A 17,827-nucleotide genomic window follows, 5' to 3' on the forward strand; every position below is an offset into this window, starting at 1 on the left:
GAAATCAGAGCAGACCTATTGTCATGTTTAATCCCAGTGAGAGTCAAGTTGGGAATTGATAATTTCTTTTTTTCTTTTCTTTTTTTTTTTTTTTTACAGAAGATCAGTTTAGCATGCATTAAGTAAAGATTTCAACAGTTTGCACCCCTATAGAAACACAAAGTGAAATATATTGTTTGAGTACTCGTTATAGCATTAAATCTCAATGCACAGCACATTAAGGATAGAGATCCTACATGAGGAGTAAGTGCACAGTGACTCCTGTTGTTGACTTTACCAATTGACACTCCTGTCTATGGCATCAGTAATCTCCCTATGCTCCAGTCATGAGTTTCCAAGGCTATGGAAGCCCTCTGAGTTCTCCGACTCTTATCTTGTTTAGACAAGACAAGGTCATAGTCAAAGTGGAGGTTCTCTCCTCCCTTCAGAGAGAGCTACCTCCTTCTTTGATGACCTGTTCTTTCCACTGGGATCTCACTCGCAGAGATCTTTTGCCAGAGTGTCTTGGCTTTCCATGCCTGAAATACTCTCATGAGCTCTTCAGCCAGCTCTGAATGCCTTTAGGGCTGATTCTGAGGCCAGAGTGCTATTTAGGACATCTGCCATTCTATGAGTCTGCTGAGTATCTCACTTCCCATGTTGGATCACTCTCCCCTTTATTTACTCCATCAGTTAGCATTAGGAGGTACTAGACTTGTCTATGTGCTCCCTTAGACTCCCAGTCCCTTCACCATGACCAACTGTGAACTGAAACTGATCACCTGGAACAGTGAGATGGCATTGGTACATGCCACCACGATGGGATTGAATTGGAATCCCCTGGTATGCTTCCAACTCCACCACTTGGGGCAAGTCAGCCTGAGCATGTCCCAAATTATACATCTCTGAAAATTAACTGAAATGTGATCCCTGTTGAACATGGTGGTGGGAATGGGAGAGGGAAGAGATGTATAATTCGAGGTCCAGTTCCTGATTAGCAAACTTTCAGGGCAAGCAGCTGTTACTTTAACAAGTGCATCCCCTCGTGGGCCACTGTGTCAAATTCCTTTCCCAACCTCTCCTAAACAAGGGTGCAGGTGCTCAGGAGAATCAGGACACTGTCAGGAATTAACTTTGGGTATTGGCCCAGATGTAAGCGGGAATCACACTACAGAGATGCTTAAGTTTTATAGACTGGAAGTAGCCAAACCTGGGACACCCACACATAGACGCCACTAATCCCAAACAGGCCACCTTTCCCCCACCTGTTTCTTCCCCATTCCTATACTGCACTATGTGTCTCAGTAGATAAATTCATGTGTCTTCTGACCCTAATTTTCCATCAGTACTGCCAGTAGACCTTTCTGTAATAATGAAAATATTCTATATGTGCTCCACGCCACATGCTGGCTACTTGGCCCACTGAGTACTTGAAATTCAGCTAGTGTAACTAATGAACTGAATTTTCAAAATTATTTAATTTTATAAATGTATATTCCACTGGTTGCTAACAGCTACTTTCTGATATATATATATATACTGAATATATACTTTCGTGTATATCAAGATAACCACTGCTAAGCAACACGGGCCTCCTTTCCCTCCTGTCACCATAGCATCCACAGCCATGTCACCAGTGCCCTGGATCCTAGATGGGGGGTTCTATCCTCTTCACAAGCTTCAAATTCTAATGAATTTGAGTTCCTCAGTGAGGAACTTCAAAGACGGTAATTCTGGTAGAAGTGGCTCCATATAGCACTCAAACACTCCCAAGAGGGAGACTGTAAATTAACATGGCCAGTTGCCTTTAGGTTCACCATGTGCAAGCCCTGAAAGGGGGCCCCCAAGGGATAAATCCTCGCTTTGCTTTCTGTACAATTCCTAAAGTTCTTCTCAACCTCTTTGATTCTCCCAGGACCTCCCAGTGGATCTTCTATCATCCGTCCTGTGCCCTATCTTGCTGTGCCCTCCTCCAACAGACTCTGTAGGTTACGTTTCTTCTAAGCCCTGTGGCCAAAAGTGTATTCATAGAGTAAAACATTTCCCCACACCCAAAAATGTTGGGAGACCTCATCTTCGGCTTCTTATTCTGAGTAGATTCCACTCCTGTATGTATATATATATATATATATATATATACATATACATATATATATATGTGTGTGTGTATATATATATATATATATATATAGGCTCAGAAGGTTGCTCTGGTTGAACAAAACTGAATGGTCTCCAAAAACTGTTCCAAAGACCCAAAGTTTCAGGTAAGCACAGACATTCTCATCAGTATGTTTCAGAGAGGGCACAGAAATCTGTGCATCTGGAAACACCCAAGGGAGTACTAATGCAGGCAACTCTTGGAATTCACTTTCATAAAGGCCAAATTATAAAAACTAATGTGTTTCCTGATTCCATCCATTGGTATGCCACAATAATTATTTGGCAAAGCTGGGAGGGAAAGGAAAAAAATGCAATCTAAAGCACCTTTTAATAAACGTGAACTGAATCAAAGGGATATTCTCTAATATTAGCCTTTTCCCAAAACTTCCAGGTCACTTACATTTGGCAATGATGTGCTTGAGTGTTTTTCAGTAATCTAAATCACCTACCTCCTGAATCCCACCTCAAAAATTGCTGCACACAGAACAATGGCACAATCTAGTCACCCGCATGTCCTAGAGTCTTTAGCAGGGCCCAGTATGCACAGGGATACGTTGTTACTTCCTGCATCACCTGTACACACATATGCCTTTCAGACAGCCTATGATTTTTTTGTTTAAAGATTCTATTTATTTATTTGAGAGGTAGAGTTACAGAGAGTGAGGGAGAGACAGAAAGAAAGGTCTTCCTCCTGTTGGTTCATTCCCCAAATGGCTGCCATGGCCGGCGCTGCGCCGATCCGAAGCCAGGAGCCAGGTGCTTCCTCCAGGTCTCCCACACAGGTGCAGGGGCCCAAGCACTTGGGCCATCTTCTACTGCTTTCCCAGGCTACAGCAGAGAGCTGGATTGGAAGAGGAGCAGCCGGGACTAGAACCGACGCCCATATGGGATGCCAGCACGGCAGGTGGAGGATTAACCTACTGCACCACGGTGCTGGTCCCCAGACTATGACATTTATGTTAACTTAATTCTCACATCCAAGAGGGCCTATGCTTTCTTTATCTGTCTGCACTATGATCCTACACCTGATCCTAACCTTGACATGTTAAAGATCAGATGTATGTAACAACAGAGCTTTGGAAGGCAGCAGGCCTTGACAAGTAAGAAAACTTGCACATTAAAAGTCAGATTACAGGGCTGGCGTTGTGGCACAGTGAGGTAAGCCACTCTTGCCGTGTGGGTACCCCATATGGGTGCATCCATTCAAGTCATGAGACCACTACTTCAATTTCCAGCTGCTCTCTTTCTGATCCAGCACCCTGCTAAGGTGCTTGGGAAAGCAGCACAAGACGGTCCAAGTACCAGGGACCTTGCCATCCTTGTGGGAGACCCAGATAGAATTCCAGGCTCCTGGATTTGGCCTGTCCCAACCATGGTCATTGCAGCCATTTGAAAGGTGAACCAGCAAATGGAAGCTCTCTTTCTCTGCCTCTTCCTATCTCTGTCACTCTTCCTTTCAAATAAATAAGATAAATTTTTAAATAAATAAAAATAAATAACTAAAAATGAGAATAAAATATTCATGATCTACTGAAAGCTTTATTCTTGGCCAAAGCTTACAAAGGTTTCCTTGCTTCTATAACACTTTATTTCCTACCTTCCAGGGACAAGCCTATTTGACACATATTTGTTACCTACAAAGCATTGAAAACAACCAAGCACACTCTTATGGTCTTAGAACTTTCGGAATTTTGACTAACTTGGGCAGGGGTTTAATGGACGTTTAGGAATGTGGGAAGGGAGACACTAGCAGGAGCAGGCAGTTATGTTTAATTATCTAGACTGAGCAGTGGCTAGAGTAACTGACTCAACTCTAGCAACTAACACAGGAGTTGTTCTCGGCAGGTAAGAATATCCAAAGATCCAGTATTTGAGTATTGGATTAGTTGAAGGACACAGCGAGATAGCAGACATTCTGGGATACACAAGCTTTAGAACTTCAATAAATATTTGAAGTTAATGACACATCACAGAATACAATACAGCTCAGGCGAGGTTTGAGATAAAGCTATAAACTAGGACCCAGAAATGTGGATACGCAGATAGACAACACTGGCCAGGCAGCTGTACATGATGTAAACGAGGGAAGAGTAGGAGACGCTGTGACTCCTGGGTGGTACGGCTGTCCAGATCTTGGTACAGATGGTAAGAACACTAGAGGTTGTAAGGCAGGCACTAGGGATAATCAGTGTCATAGCTAACTTGCAGAAAGGCTAGAGGCCCTCAAATATGGAAATCACGCCATTCTGAGTTCATGATCGGGGCTGCAGGTGGTGACTATAATAAAACATTTTTTGGCTCTGGAAGAGGTAACTCAGGAAGAAGTGTGGCATGAATAGAACTAATAAAAGCTTTGGGTCCTTTGTGTCATCAAGAAAACCAACCCATAGATTCAGTTACAATAATGCAGGCTACATAATAAAACACACTATCTATATAGTTGTGAGCCGCATGCATCTGTGTTCATGTCACTCAGTGTTATCACACCCTCCAAGTTCCTCCTCCAAGGGCACCCTCGTCTTCCTTCTGCCCTGCCACTCTTACCTCCATGGGTTTGACAGTGCCATCAAAAGAAGCCTACAACACCTGGCTAACATTTTGGAGGTGAAAATTAAGTGCCTCTAAAAAGCCCATCAATGCCAATCATAGATAAAATGAAATCAAAGCTACATGGTGGGGGCCAGCTAAGCGGGTAAAGCTGCCCATATGGGCACCAGTTAGAGTCCCGGCTGTTCCACTTCTGATCCAGCTCTCTGCTATGGCCTGGGAAAGCAGTAGAGGATAGTCCAAGTCCTTGGGTCCCTACACCCAACTGGGAGACCCAGAAGAGGCTCCTGGCTCCTAGTTTCAGATCGGCACAGCTCCGGCCATTGCAGCCAATTGGGGAGTGAACCAGCGGATGGAAGACCTCTCTCTCTCTCTCCCCCTCTCTCTCTCTCTGCCTCTCCTCTCTGTGTGTAACTCTGACTTTCAAATAAATAAATAAATATTTTAAAAAAGATACATAGTCAAAAAAGCAAAAATATTTCTCAGGTATAATTTGCAGATATAATTTTTTGTACTTTTTACTACAAAAAAGTTAATAAAAAATGGAAGAAATGATGGGGCAGTGTTTGAGCCAAAAATTTCTTCAATCCAAAGGATTTTTCTGTTCAATATAAACAGGCATTCATTTGCATGTGTTTATTACTCCTAATTTTCAAGCACATTGGAGGTCAATTAAGAAATTGATAAACCTCTCTCCTGAGAAGATTAAAGGAGAAAAATATTAACATACCATTAATATGCTCACAAGAAAATGGAACTTGGTAATCATTGCTAAAGGTAAATGTCCATGTTAATACAACCAGAAGGAAGGCTAATGGAAAAGCTGGCCCTGTTTTCACACCTCAAGTAATGGATGAAATGGAATTCTCATCTGTAATAGTAAGACATACATTAAAATTTTTCATATGTGGATATAACAAGATGAAAAAAACACCTATTAAACTCACAAAATAAGAATGTATTACCTATTCATACAAGCTTCACAATTTATACCAATTTGATAAATTATTACTGCAAGTATATTCATTAAATAGCCTAAAAAGTCAAGTTATTTGAGGGATACACATATTGGATACATGATGATTAATTTTATGTGTCAGTTTGACATGGCCACAGGATAGTTGGAAAGTTGGTTAAACATCATTTCTGGGCTTGTCTCTGAAGGCATTTCTAAATTAGCATTTGAATCGGTGAGCTTAGTAAAACAGAAAGCCTTCCCTAATATGGGTGGGCCTCATCCAACATGTTGAGGGCCTGATTAGAACAAACATGGGGGGAATGGTTGCATTAACTGTGGCTGATTACATAATCTGGGACCTTGATCTTCTCCAGCCCTCAACACTCCTAGTTCTTAAGCCTTTGGACCTGGTAAAATCCATACCACTGGCTTTCTGGCTCCCAGGCCTTCAAACTCCACCATCAGTTTTCCTGGATCTCCAGCTAATACATTGCAGATCCTGGGACTTCATAGCTTTCATAATCAAATGGACTAATAGCTTATAATAAATCTCTTCATAGAATATATAAAATAAAATATTTATATGTATATAATACACACACACACACACTCTAGGTTCTGCTTCTCTAGAGAAGCCTAACACAATCTATGAGAGATACCCAGGCAATACCTACAAAGCTGACCTAGCTGAAGGGTATTAAAACATATTTAAAGAAAAAGTGAGTCTAAACAAATCCTCCACTTAAATAGTTACATATCAAGAATTCTGGGGAAAGGAAACCATGCCTTCCCATCCCTAAACCTACATACTGCAACTTGAATAGAAACAGTATATAACTTCCACCTCAAATAGAAATAAAGGAACTCATCTTTCAGTCAGCCATTCATTCGGCAAAGCTTTGTTGAATGTCTATCAAATTTCTAGCACGATGCTACGTAATAAAGATTTAAGTGAATTTGATAAATTGTCTCCATCCTAGAGCTGAAAGAGATATTCCTTTTCTTGCTATAAGTTGCTCTCTCATTGTCAGCTGACACACTGAGAACCATAAAACAGAAAATGGTATATAGATGTAGCGGAGAAGGAGAGTGAGAAGAGGAATGGTAAGTGCCGAGCCTAAATCCACAGGCACAGGCAGACCTAACGGAGCCGTTCACACCGCACATCGCTGACATCTCTCTGGGAATTACTGAAAGTTTTAAGCTAGCAGTAATGTGATCATGTCTTTCTTTCAGAATATTGGAGACGGGTTGGGATCATGTCTGGTAATAAGCTCATCAGTAGTGATCTGTTTGCTGTGATCAGAAAAAAAAATGGCCTTAGCAGGAGTAGTGGGGGTATCAAAAACATGAAGATGCTTAAGAAATGTTTGAGAGCTAGTTTCAGCTGGACTTGGAGATTGAGTGGATACAGAGGATGAGGAGAGGAAGAAGGCAAGGATATTTCACTTCTTCCTGGGCCCCAAGTTTTTTAACAATAAAGTAGACTTATCTTAATCATACTTAAATTGCAGAGTTGTTATAGGGATCAAATAAAAGCAATGAAAGCAGAAACCACTTATGAGCTGAAATAACTGTGAAAGTGACTAAACAGCAACAACAAAAGTGTTAGCAAAAGAAATTCTCTTCTTTGAATGTCTTCTATAATCGGATAGTGAGGGTGCCTCCCGGCTCTAACATTCCACGGCTCTATGACACTCTTCTTGACAGGGTAGAGCAATTCATCCAATCCTTTGCAATGAGACAAAAAGACAAGTCAGTAACTGGCTACTAATCTTTCAAAGATAAGCCATTCTTGGCCGGCGCCTCGGCTCACTTGGCTAATCCTCCGCCTGCGGCGCCCGCACCCTGGGTTCTAGTCCAAATGGGGGCGCCGGATTCTGTCCCGGTTGCTCCTCTTCCAGTCCAGCTCTCTGCTGTGGCCCGGGAGTACAGTGGAGGATGGCCCAAGTGCTTGGGCCCTGCACCCGCATGGGAGACCAGGAGGAAGTACCTGGCTCCTGGCTTCGGATTGGTGCAGTGCACCTGCCATAGCAACCATTTGAGGAAGGTGAACCAACGGAAGGAAAACCTTTCTCTCTGTCTCTCTCTCTCTCTCTCTCTCTCTCACTGTCTAAATCTGCCTGTCAAAAGAAAAAAAAATAAGCCATTGTTTTCCTGTGTCCTAACATGTTATCGGCAGGTATCAATCCATGCAAAAGATCATTACTATGCATTGTCTTTCTATGTCAGGCGTGCGCATGGGGATGTGATTAAGCCTTGGTTCCTAAGCACAGATGCTTATAATCTAAGACATACTCCTTAACATTATTTAAACCTAGCAGGTGTTCAGAGCATCCTAAAGAAATGTTCTTCCCTCCACCATGCAAAATGCTACCAGCCAGCCTCCCGTCTAAACACTTGGATAAATGCCATTTGGTTTTCAAGAAAAATTTGATCCTCTCTTTCTCTAAACCCATAAATATCCGCCTTAGTTCTCAATGATGGCATCAGGATCTGAATTCCTAAATTAATTAATTTAAATTAATTACTAAATTAATAAATTTACATAAATTACATGAGAAACCAGGTTTTTTTTAAAAAAGATTTATTTATTTATATGAAAGACAGAGTTGCAGAGAGAGGGAGAGGAAGAGAGAAAGAGAGAGAGAGATCCTTCATCTGCTAGTTCACTCAACAGCCAGAACTGGGCCAACCTGAAGCCAGGAGCCAGGAACTTCTTGGTCTCCCACATGGGTGCAGCCCCAAGCACTTGAGCCATCTCCCATTGCTTTCCTGGGCCCATTAGTAGGAAGCTGAATCAGAAGTGGAGCAGCTGGGTCTCAAACCAGCACCCATATGGGATGCCAGCACTGCAGGCAGTGGTTTTATGGCTACCCCACAGCTCCAGTCCCCATCCATCACTATTTAAATTGCCATAGATGTCACAGAGCAGCGAATCAATCCCTCACTGACTTAAACAGAATGAGAAAACAAGTTTGCCACATCAGCCTTCGGCTTCAACAGGTAGATAATTCTACACTAATTTAGGAATCAAGAATATTCCAGTTGCTTCCCTACTTCCCTGCACATCTTTAAACTAATCTTGAACACTATCATGATCCCTCATCTCCCTGGACTTACTTTCTCCTCAACTTATCATTTAAGAAAATGAAATATACCAAACATTGCATTTATTTAACATTTCTCTTCAGGGTCAACTGCTTGATACTACAGTGATCAGGGAGCAATTCAAGTCTTTGGACATTCCTTTTCTGGCTGAAATATACAAGGAAATTCAAAAAGCTCATGGTAAACACAATTAGAAGAAAATTTTGGGTGCAAAACACTTTTAAATCTATGCATATGAAGAGTCTTAAAAGTTCACAAAATGCGTATTATGAAGAAAACAATGCATGAATTTCAAATTTTTCACAACAAAACAAATATCTTCTAGTTCCATTTTCCACTAACTTTTTCAAAGACCCTAAAAATTATCTACATTTGGATCACTCTGCAAAGCATCAGTTTTACATTTTGATTTCAGCTCAAGTTTAAAAGGAACTGATTATTCTTTTCTAAGCAATATTTCTTAGTTGTAGTGAAACAGTTACAATCTATAGGGGAGTTAAGAAAAATGTCCACTGAAGGGAAACATGACAGCATAAAGTCTTGAGGAAATCTAATCAGCAATCCAGCCAACTAGGGTAATTCATAGCTGGATCTTAGAGGGGTTTTGTGTGTGTGTGTGTGTGTGTGTGTGTAAAACAGAATTGAGGGAAATGACTATTCTACTCTTGTCTTAGTTCCTCCCCCTGCCCCAAGACAACATCCCTTCCAATCTTTTTCCAAGTACAAGTTCTTTATTGTTTTGAGCTCATTAACTCTCCTCTGTCTCTCTCAGAACCACGCATTTCACCACTGTTTTGCTTATGGGAGGCATAAACAAAGGCACGACATTTTAAGGCATGATCCCATGAGGCCTTCGAGAGACGTTTATACTTCACTGGGAACTCTGAGAATCCTAAAGAGAACAGCTGCTTCCTCTTAGCAACTCTAAATGCACTTTGATCCCAGCGTCCTCCAACAGCACCCACACGATGTAGCTGAGGTTTTCCTGAAAAAAACTGGGAGAGCAAAGAGCCATCTGAGTTGGGGGCAAAGAGTTGCTTTCCAGGAGAGGTTTAACTAAAGCTTTTGCTCAGGAATCTAAACAAAGTGTTGGTTTTTCCTTAGAAACCTCTTTCTGCAATAACACTTAGCATCTAAGTAGCATTTTTAAAACATTAAACAAATTACGCCTCAACCAATCCTTTGTTGGGAAGTCAATTAAATAGAATATAATTTGTTGATGGAAAACCAAGAAATGAGTGGGCTAAATTAGAACTCAGCTGTATACACCACACTTCCATCATCCTTCTCCCCAGACCACCAAGGGCTTCCATATGTCAACATGATTCTATCCAAGACCATCCAGTACCATTACTGCATGATAACTGCCTATCTAAAATTTATAATGCTCCAACAACTACATTACTGTGGGTTGCATTATTTATTAGTTCATTTCAAAAGCACCTACTGGGTACAGAATAACATTTTGAGCACTGTAATTCATTTTCTATAAAACTAAATAATGATCAAGCTTTGGGGTCAGTAAACTACAACTCTTGGCCTCTGCTGTTGTGAATAAAGCTTTATTGGAACACAGCCATACCCATTGTGTACATACCCAAATTGTCTATGGGTAGCTTTACATTGTAGCAGCAGAGTTGATGTTGAAGTTTCAGTCAGTAGTAGTGAGAGAGATGGTATGGTCCATCAACCCAAAACGTTTACCTTGTGTTCCTTTGCAAAATAAGTTTGCCAATTCCTGTTTTAGCTCAGCGACTTCCGAACATCTCATCCAGGCCTCTCTGGAGAGTTTGGTCAAAGGCCCAGATCCTGCACCCTAGCGATTCTGACTCAGTGAGGTAGTTGGAGTGGAAAACAGAAGTGTACATTTTTTAAAAACCCTTTCAGATAATTGTTGTCTAACTCTGCTTGAAGAATTCTCTTCCATGTGATGGAGTTTAGGAGTATTTGAGAGGCAGAACCTATGAAATGAGATTAAAGAAAACTTTCTTGGAGATGGCAGTTATCTCCAAGTCTTAGTGGATTTGGATTGGTAGGGAGAGAATCCAGGATTTATTCTAGACAATAAAGAAAATAGTATCGGGGCCGGCGCCATGGCTCACTTGGTTAATCCGCTGCCTGTGGCACTGGCATCCCATATGGGCGCCAGGTTCTAGTCCCGGTTGCTCCTCTTCCAGGCCAGCTCTCTGCTATGGCCCGGGAGGGCAGTGGAGGATGGCCCGAGTGCTTGGGCCCTGCACCCACATGGGAGACCAGGAGGAAGTACCTGGCTCCTGGCTTCGGATTGGCACAGCACTGGCCGTAGCAGTCATTTGGGGAGTGAACCAAAGGAAGGAAGACCTTTCTCTCTGTCTCTCTCTCTCTCTTACTGTCTAACTCTGCCTGGCAAAAAAAAAAAAAATAGTATAAGCCAACATACTGAGCTAGGAAGAAATAAGGATGAATAAAGTGTGTAGTAAGGAAACAGGACTAACAAAAGATAGTGTCCATTTGTATGGAGTGAGGAATCAAAGCAATAGATGCCCTGGAGGCTTACTGAAAAATATGTTAAGTAAAATTTAATAGTTTGAGATCTGCAATTTGCAATATAGCTGCTCCTACCAAGCAGTGTATCTCAACCTCTTTGATAAAAACAATGGAAGAAATTTCCAACACTGTGGGTTAGGCACAAGGTACAAAATTAAATCCATTGCCACTTCAGAGTTTGAACTTGTAACTTGAATGTTCATTAGCCTCATCTCTAGAGCTTTTAAAACTCAGCTGGCTCTCACTGCCAGAGTCCTGGTTAAAAAATACTGTGACCAGGCATGAAATTTGTTCCTAATAAGTCTCTAGATGGTGCCAGTTAGTCCAGGAACCATTATTTGAAGCCAATAAGATGAATGGCAAGCAAAGAGGGATCCTATTAGTGCACCTATAAATAGGCCTTATCACACTGAAGCCCACTTATCTCTATGACTATGAATGATGGCAAATGAAAAATAATCATTCAGTTTGAACTTTTAGGTTTGGACTTTCCAGTTGGGTTGGGATCCATATTAAAATTATAGGATCAGAGGCTGGTACTGTGGAGTGGTAGACTAAGCCTCCGCCTGTAGCACTGGCATCCCATATGGGTGCTGGTTGTGTCCCGGTTGCTTCTCCTCTAATCCAGCTCTCTGCTATGGTCTGGGAAAGCAGTAGAAGTACGTGGGCTCCTGCACCAGCATGGAAAAGCCAGAAGAAACTCTTGGCTCCTGGCTTCACATCAGCCCAGCTCCGGCCATTGTGGCCATTTGGGGGAGTGAAGCAGCATATAGATCTCTCTCTGTCTCTCCCTCTTTCTGTAACTCTACCTTTCAAATAAATAAATAAAATCTTAAGAAAAAATGACAGAATCACAGGTAATAACAGGAACAATAAAAGAATAGGTCTTGCAGATAATTTATGTCAAGGATTTATTTTATAGAATACAAAGGTACTTCAAAAACTTCATGGGAAATGGAATGAAAAGTTTATTTTGGTACAAAAAATTTTAAAATCTATGATTAATATTTACATAATATACATTTCACATGAACTTTTGAAGCCCTCTCAGAGTGGAGAAACTGAAAAGCAGAGATCACATGGCTTAAATGCATCTAAATCCTAACAGCAACCCAAGGAGTTCATCCCTCAGAAGGAATCTACCTAAGAAAAATGAGTGATATTTAATATCAAAAAACAAGGTAAACTGCATGTCCCTTGAGTTTTCCAAGCAGCTCAAACATAGCGACAATATGTTCACTATCATCTTTGTAATCATGTCAGTAATGAAATTCTCGTTGAGTGCAGACCATCATTTGCAAGAACAAATGAAAATTAATCAGGATTAAAAATCAATTTTGGCTCTTGAGTAATTGGTCCAAAACTTATTACCATATTACTTCATGCCTTTAAAAGACAAACCATCACACTGTTAATATTTACTATATCTTATTTAAATCTTCTTGTTTTCTAAATTACATGTGGATGAAAACTGATTCAGGTTCAAGTCCTGATCCCTGATTATGGGTAAATGACAACTCAGGGAACAGCTGCAACCAATTGAGTGACATCAAAGCAGAGATGCTTTTAGCTACCTCGGGACTCCTAGGACACTTAGAACTAATTCAGGTATGGTTTCTTATCAGCTGGGTATTAACAGCCTGTAAATAGGTATCTCCATTTAACATAATGGGTTCTGACAGAGTAAAAGCCACCTGGAAAACATTTGCATGTCCTTCTTTAAGGGGTTGTTTAGCTACTTTTTCCCCAAGGGACAACCAATCAACAATACATTATGTTTGCTTGGTAACATGTGGGCTATGCTAGGCTTTTCTTTTGTGTTCTGTTTGTTTTAGATGTGTTCTCTGTGTTCTTCATTTGTCTTTCAACTGTAGAATAAAAAAGGATCTGTTTCCTTGTCCAGTCTCATGTCATATGTAGATAAAAATGAGTTAATCTTTAATGAAGCAGAAAGTGAGTTATATAAAGGGAATTTCCTTCCAGGCTTTACATGATGGCTCTTGTTCATTTTATTGGGTTCATCAACCAAATGGTTATTTATTCATACATCCATCTACTATATATTGAACACAGCTACATGGAAGGCATTTTGACAGATTTGGGTTGATTTTTTTTTCCCTTTCGTAATTACTGGGGAGCATGAAGGGGCAAGCAAAACTGCTCCCACATGGGACACGATTTGAGTACTGTTTTTCCTTTTGTTCTGTTACAATATGATTCTTGCACTCTAGGTTGGTTAATCATTTTACTGAACATGATTACTCATCTATCATTATGAAGTGGTAAAGAATTTAGTCATTTCTTTTTTTTAAAAACCCTAGATGATATGAAATAGTCAATGTCTTAATAAGTTAAAAGCAGCTTTCCAAGCCTGGCTTTCTGAGGTGGTCTTACCCGTAAAGTTCTTTCCAAACTTATCCTAACCTTGAATGAACCCAGCACTCAAATCAGGCCTGCCTGTGCACTAACCTCAAAGCATGCTGGATCAGGCACACCACTTCTGTGTTTGGCTGCTCTTCTTCAACCTAGAATGAATTTTAGCCCCACAAAGACTTTGAGTCCTTTGAAAAACCAGCTTGAAGTTGAGCTTCCTCCGTTAGGCTCCTTTGATAGCTGTGACAGCCACACTGAGAACTTTCTCTTCACTCCTAGGACACTGATTGTCCTGTGCTTATGCTATTCTATTCTATTCTTATATTTGACACACCAGAGTCTGCCTTATACTATAAATTATTGTTTTATGTGTACCAAAAGTGCTTTGGAGGACAAATTATAGAAAATTTAGCTACTTTTATACAATTATGGAACTAAAAGAATATTAAATGGGCGTGGACATTTAACTTAGGTGTTAAGATGGCAGTTAATGTGGGGAGCAACTCGGACTAGACTAAGTTACTGGAATTAAGACTTATTCTATGCATCTGCTCTCCCACAATATGGCGCTGGGAGAGAAGAAAACAGCTTCTACACAGCTGCCTCCAGTTCAGCCAATAAACTCTAGGACTTGCTCCTGATTGGAGGAGAGCAGAGTGCTCGGCGTGTGGGCAGCTGAGTTAGGATTGGCGGAGGAGGACTATAAAGGAGGAGAGAGACGGCACGCACCAGGAACATCTAAGGGGAACATCTAAGGGGAACACCTGTGCAGCCCCCGAGAGAGCCGGCCGGCGGAGTGCCGCTCCCCTGCGGAAGTGGGGAAAGTGGCCAGGGGGAACCGCCCTTCCACGGAGGTGGAAGGGACAGTAGCCAACCCGGGAAGAACCAGCAGCAAACCTGGGGAGGGCCGAGCAGACGAAAGAACAGCGCAGGGTCCTGTGTCGTTCCTCCACGAAGAGGGGGAGCGACATAATGGTGCCGTGACTCGGATATGAAGCCTAGGCAGGGTTTAGTGTCGTTCCTCCACGAAGATGGGGAGCGACAGTTAAGATGTGCACATCCCACATTTAAGTGCCTGGCTGTAACTCCTGACTCCAGCTTCCTGCTAATGCAGACTCCAGAAAGCAGCACCTTATGGTTCAAGTAAATGAGTTTCTGTCACTTATGTAGGAGACTTAGATTGAGTTACCAGTTAGTTACCGGTTTCAGACCCATCCCAACAATGGCTGTTGTAGGTCTCTGTCTCTCTCTCTCTCTCTCTCTCCCACTCACAAATAAATACATTGCTAAAAATATTTAAAACTATTAAATGGTCATATTTGCATGAATGAGATGATTGGTTTCAGGAATGTTTACAGTAATGATCATTATTAGAGAATTTTGGAAATTATCTCTAGCAGCAAATGTCCATGGAGTCAATTAAAGAAACAAACAAAAAAAAAAAAACCTTGAATTAACAAAATTAGTTGCTAAACAGGTTAACAAAATTTCTGAAGTCATTGCAGTTTAACTGAAAAGGGTTTTTTGGTTAAGAATATGGGAAGTTAAATGATCTTAATGTTACATTATACAGTCTTGCAGTAAACAGTATATTTATTCTTCAAAGAACTTTAGGAATCTTTGCTAATTAATTAACTCATTAATCACTAGCTAAATCAACAAGCTGTAAAGAAGTTTGCAAAGAGAAAAGCAATCTAGAGCTGTGATTGTAGCAATCTAAAAATAACCACATTCTAGAGAATTCACAGAGGAGAGTATTTTCTCCCTGGGTGACACTCTGGGCAGGGGGTTGCATCTGGGGGTTTGGATGGGGGAGTGTTGATCTGGCTTTGGTACTGGACAGAGCACACTGAATACTACCTCCTCTTGCAAAGAGCTCACAGGCCAGCTTTTCACACACTGGATGCCAGGGTTTTCTATTTCATATAGCAGAATGGGAAACAAAGCAAACATTATACACTGCCCTTTATGCTGAAGCACCACGTTGTGCCTCGAGAAACACGTAGGAAGGAGAGCGGAGCAGGGAGGAGCCGAAGAGATGTGGCAAAAGAGCAATTCTCAGTTTTAATAAATGAATCAAATCCTAAATTTAGAGAGAAAATACTCAACTCAGAAGCTGAATATGTCTGACAATTTTAAACCTAGGATAATGGCAACTTAAGAAAATGTAAGCTTAAAAATAAATCAACACTGCCTGATCCTTCAGCCTATATTTTGAAGGGCATCTGTTCAACTGGTTTCTAAGAATCCTGGCATGGAGACAAACAAACAGGGAGGTGTGAGTGGAGGTAGGCAGTCTCATGCTAATGTTCAGTCCCACCAATTTACTCACCCTCAGAGCAATCTTACAATCAATTCCGTATTTCCTGGATAGGTTGACGTCACCCTTCTCATATCACAGTGAAGGACTGAGCCGCCTGCTTTGTGCTCATTAAAATTCTGCAGACCACACTCTGCAGGAGCCTGCCTATTTTCAGGACAGCCATAAGACAAAGCAGTGAGTGTTCTCATCTCTGGAGCCGAGGTGGGGAGCACGGAGAGGAGTCATGTGGGATGAGCGGCACGGAGAGGAGAGCGGGGAGGGAGGGACGCATTAATCTGTTCATGTTTACCAAATTCGAGCAAGAAAATGAAGTGTCAGCCATAGAGGCTAATAAAGCATCTGAATCACAGAAATGAATTCCAGGGTGCTCCAAGAATTCTAACCGGGAGACGCCAGCCTGTAAGGTAGTAACAGACAATTTAATCTGGGAAAATGACTTTCCACCAAGGAAATTGAAAACACCATTCCCAGTCCTTTTCTTATTTTCATTAAGTAGTTTTTCTTCTCCAATCCATTTACAAAGGAAAATACCAGTCACCCATCTTGGTACCATTTGCATAAACATGGAAATAGTACATACAGACACATATTATGGGTGACATGTATGTATGCACACACACACACTTATACACACAAGTGTATGTAAGAGCATGTACATGTTAACACAACCTCTGGTCTGGTCCCAACTGCCACGGTGAAAGTGCTCTCTGAAGGATGGCTCTGAACTTGCCTGGACCTGAGAGAGCTGTACTTGGCTGTGCTCTGAAGGCGGAGGCAGGATGGCTATCCAGGACATTAGAGTTTTATTGAGCTGAGGGAGTATATGGCTGTATTTTCCCAGAGTACGAAAATGCACCTTTAGTATCCTTATGTCCTTCATCCAAGCCTGCAAAAACCCTGTGGAAGATCCTCGGCTGAAGGGTGAAAGCTTGCCCACGGGGGGCTCCACCCGCAGCAGAGGTGCTGCCCTCAGCCCCTCTTCGAGGCACTTATGCATTGTGCTTCCTCCGGTCTGCCCCATAGGGAAAACCTGAGGCTCACTGGCAGAAAAAAATGACCTTGAACCCAGAACAGGACAGTCATTCTGTTTTTTAGTGTGCCATGTCAAATATTCTTTCTACTCACCCAGGAGACAGACCCAAGTTCTAGTACTATATATATACTGTCCATGACATGCTCAGGTTTTTTTTTTTTTTTTTATTCCTCTTCTTTCAGCCACACACACACACACACACTCACTCACTCACTCACACAGCCAGTGGGGCAGTGCATGTGGTTAACAGTAGGCTTTTATTCTTAGAAGGGCAGGCTGACCTCTCGGGGTTCATTAGAGACACAGAGTAAATGCTCAGGCTCCTCACTCTAGAACAGGACTCAATGTTCAAAGACAATGAGGAATTGCTTAAGACTAAGATTGCCTCCGCTGCTGAGCCAGGCAGAGAAGAGTGGGGCAGCATTCTTCCCGGAGAGGCTGGCACTGCTCCTGCTTTGCACAGAGCCCGGGCCTCTGTTTTCAAAGACAGCCTGGTTCCAGCCTGAGCTGCGGCCTGGCCAGGTGCAGCCTAGAGGAAGGGTCCCCTGTGTCATTAGAGAAACCACGCTGCAGAGGAATGGAAAAAGCCCTTTGCAATAACATGGGCAGAGCGGGGTGCAGGGGGAAGGGTGCGGCCTTGTTCTCTCTTTCCCAGGGAACAAAGGAGCAAGCCTGGTACCATCCTAGACCATTCTGCCACTTCCCCTGGGACAACTCACAGAGCCTCTCTGTACTTCCCCTCCCTCATCTATACACTGGCATAGGAACAGTCCCTCCATCACAGGTAAGTATGAGGATTCAAGGAAGCACATTTTCA

At 41.9% G+C, this 17,827-nt stretch overlaps 1 long non-coding RNA gene across 3 annotated transcripts in view; it reads right to left on the reverse strand.

The window, feature by feature from the left end:
• Nucleotides 1-16,208, reverse strand: part of LOC127482903 (uncharacterized) — a 365,264-nt gene extending 349,056 nt beyond the window's left edge. For all 3 annotated transcript variants that reach the window (XR_016232543.1, XR_011388372.2, XR_016232544.1), the window contains exon 1: nucleotides 15,987-16,208. This is a non-coding gene — a long non-coding RNA (uncharacterized LOC127482903). The remainder of the gene's footprint in view (nucleotides 1-15,986) is intronic.
• Between the last annotated feature and the right edge of the window lie 1,619 nt (nucleotides 16,209-17,827).

The sequence above is a fragment of the Oryctolagus cuniculus genome, chromosome 4 (assembly GCF_051225735.1).
Source record: "Oryctolagus cuniculus isolate XC-2025 breed Fujian yellow rabbit chromosome 4, ASM5122573v1, whole genome shotgun sequence".
In the NCBI taxonomy this organism is placed as follows: domain Eukaryota; kingdom Metazoa; phylum Chordata; class Mammalia; order Lagomorpha; family Leporidae; genus Oryctolagus; species Oryctolagus cuniculus.